Consider the following 3,819-nt stretch of genomic DNA (forward strand, 5'->3'; position numbering starts at 1 on the left):
ATACATTCTACCTGTGTTTAGAGACTATCTCAAGAACATATTTGATGCATGAGACACTAATGACTGAAGACCATAAGAGTTTTGAGATAGCATCAAGAACAGTATACATGAAGAAAGCAAATAGGTTATTAAAAAGACAGAAAATTAAGAAATGTTCAAATTATGTGTCACAAGAGACTGAAACATACTATTAAACATGGAAAAGCTAACGCAAAATGAATAAATGATGAAGTATCAAAACTGAACAGAAAATTTCAAAGGGCAGCTAGAAAAAACAAAGTAAATATTGTAATGAAATGTGAAAAGACGTGTTGTTAGAAATCCAAAAGGAAAGAACACTCTCAGTATTTCTCTAGCTGAAAGAAGTGAAGAAAAAAAATCAAGCCTCGGGTTGCAATATTGAAGGACTATATGGGCCAAAGATTGAGTGATTCAGGAAGGATTGAATGAAGATACAAGGAATGCACAGAGTCACTGTATCAAAAATGAATGATAGATGCTCATCCGTTTCAAGAGGTAGCATATGATCAAGAACAATAATATTAAAGAAAGAAGTTCAAATTGTACTGAAAGCATTGCCGGAAACCTAGGATCCAGGAATAAACAGAATAAAATTAACACAAATTAATACAAGTTCAACAAATTGAATCAACACTTGAGGTGCTTACCTGTCTATGTCAAGAAATTTGGAAGACAACAACATGGCCAGCTGATTGGAAGAGATTCATATTTGTGCCCATTCCAAACAAAGGTGACTCCATGAATTTTGAAGATCATTTAACAATATCATTTATATCACATGCAAGTAAAACTTTACTGAAGATAATTGAAGAACAGCTCCAGCAGTACACCAACAGATGACTGCCAGAAATTCAAGTAGAATTCAGGAGAGGGCATGGAACTAGGGATATCATTTCTTAAGTCACATGAATTTTGACTGATATGGAAGAATACCAGAAATATGTTTTCTTGTATTTATTCACTATTCAAAGGCACTGCATTGTGTAGGTCATAGCAAACTATGGATAACCTTGGGAAGAATAAAAATTTTAGAAAACTTAATTTTGCTCATGAGAAAGCTATACATAGACAAAGAGGTAATCATTCAAATGAGGAAATACAACGCTGCAAAATCAGGAAAGGTATACGCCATGGTTAGATCCCTTCATCATAATTATTCAATTTGTATGCTGACTAAATAATCTGAGAAAATAGATTTCATAAAGAAGAACATGGAATTAAGATTATAACCATACTCATTAACAACCTGAGAATCTTGTTTGTTGGAAGCAAAGAGGACTTGAAATAATAACTGATGAAGACCAAAGAGTACAGTCTTCAGTATGGATGCATCTCGATGTAAAGAAAATTTAAATCCTCACAATTGGATCATTAAATAATATCATGGTCATTGGAGATAGAATGAAGTTGTCAAATATTTCATTTTACTTGGATTCACAATAAAAGCTCATGAAAGCAGTAGTCAAGATAATCAAATGATATCTAACAGGCAAATCTTCTGAAAACTATCTCTTTAAAGTGTTAAAAAGTAAAGATGTCATTTTGAGGACTAAGGTGCATCTTACTCAAGCTATGGTATTTTCAGTCTTCTCATATGAATGAAAAAATTAGAAAAAGAATTACTAAGATTATAAAAGAATAGACACATTTGAATTACGGTGATAGAGAAGAATATTTAAAGTACCATATACCACCAGGAAAAGTAATAAATCTGTCTTGGAGAAAGTACAGCCAGAATTCTCCTTGTAAAGGATAATGTTTAAACTTCCTCTTATTTTGACTTGTTGTTACAAGAGACCAGTCTCTGGAGAAAGAATACCATGCTTGGTAGAGTTGAGTATTAGCGAAAAATCGAAAGACCTCCAATGAGACTGGTGGATACAATGACAACAAAAATTGGCTTAACTTTACATGTGTTGTAAGGATAGTGCAGGACTGGACACTGTTTTGGTCTGTTGTACACATAGTGACTATGAAATGGAACCAACTGGATGGATGGCACCAAACATACAATAATACCCACCAGTACAATAACCTACAAAATCATTTCACAGTCATGTACTTTATCCATTCAATCCCCACTCCACGCTAGCATAACATTCAATAATCATTTTTTCATTGTCTCTGTATTTCTTTCCTCTCTAGAATGTCATACAATTAGAAATATATGGCATGGACCCCTCAGATTGGCTTACATAACCTAGAGACATTCATTTAAGGTTTATCCATATCTTTCCAATACTTGACAGCTCATTTCTTTTTATAGCTTAATAACACACCACTGAATTCTTCTTAAATGAAGAAGAAGAAAACAAAAGCAGGTATATATACAGCACATACAACAACATGAATGATGAAGGAAAAATAGTTTTTAACTAAATATTTTTTTGAGATTATTGTGGGCTCATATATAATGTATGCTAAAGAGACCCTATATCCAGTTTTCCCAATGGAAACATATCTTAGTTTTCTAGTTCTGCTACAGCAGAAATACAAGTAGATACTTTTAACAAATTCATTCTCTCAAAGTTTATCAGACTGGAAGTTCAAATTTAGGGTTCCAGCTACAAATGCTTGTGTTCCTTCTCTGTTGGTTTTGGGGAAGGTCTTTGTCATTAATCTTCCCTGCATCTAGGAGTTCTCAGTACAAAGACCCCAAGTCCAAAGGATGCTCAACATTCTCAATTCTTCTTTCCTGGTGATAGTAGGTCTCTCTGATCTCTGTTTGCTAGTGTAATCTCTCTCTTTTTTTTATTTTTTTAATGTAAGGTTTTTATTGTGGATTGAGTGAAAGTTTACAGAGCTCATCATCAGTTTCACATTCAACAAGTCATATAACTTGTTTCATTACATTGATTATAATCACCTCCATATACCATCATTTAAAAGTATTTCTATCTACTTTAGTTTTTTTTAAAAAACACACAAACAAAAAAACTCACTCAGGCGTATATAATAACTGACATCTCCAAAGAGCACATTCTGCAAGTCTGCTCCTGGCCACCAGCTCTTAGTCCTTCTCTTCTTAGTCGATGAATCTAGAGTCCTCAGCCGCTCCCCCTCTCCATGACCCTATCTCTGCCTCCATCTCTGGCGCTGCTGATTCTCTGGATAAGGTCCCGCATTCTATTTGTGTGTTCCTCTCTTGATGGTCCTAGGGTCCTCTGTTTCTGGACAGTAAGATTAACCACTCCCCCTTTTTTGTTACAAAACTTCTACCTTTACAATTGTGACAGTTGCGATTAGTCATGATAACAGTTATTCATTATTGAATCTTAGGAATCTTATCCCCATCTCCTTTCATCAGACCCATCTAGACAAATGATAGTTTTCTTTCCCCGCACACTCTTAAACTAAGCGCCCTCTTGAAACCTTGTAAGCCAGTCACTTCGTGCCTTTATTGCCCCATCATTTTAGATAGCCAATGTCTAAATTGCCTGTCCCTATCAACCCTGTGCACAGAGCGGATAGCATTGATACTTGATTTGAAGACACTTTCCCTTTCTGTTGGTATTTAGAGTAACTACCGCTCTGAGTATAGGTCAGGTTCATCATGAAGATGTATCTTCTGTCACTGTAGCTGTTCCAGTCTCCTTGTCCTTTCTAGTGGGAATGCCTCACCTTATAAGGTTGTGGATGGAACTCAGGATTCCACCTAAGGTCCTATACTCTGTAAAGGCTTTGCACAAGGCCTATTTCAGTGGGCAAGTTGTAGAACCCCTTTGAGGTATTCCAATCAGTTATAGGCTGAAGACGGGCTTACAAGTTTCTCTAATCATGTTTCCCAACATTCCTTTC

This window comes from Chrysochloris asiatica, unplaced genomic scaffold (assembly GCF_000296735.1).
Source record: "Chrysochloris asiatica unplaced genomic scaffold, ChrAsi1.0 scaffold00009, whole genome shotgun sequence".
NCBI lineage: Eukaryota > Metazoa > Chordata > Mammalia > Afrosoricida > Chrysochloridae > Chrysochloris > Chrysochloris asiatica.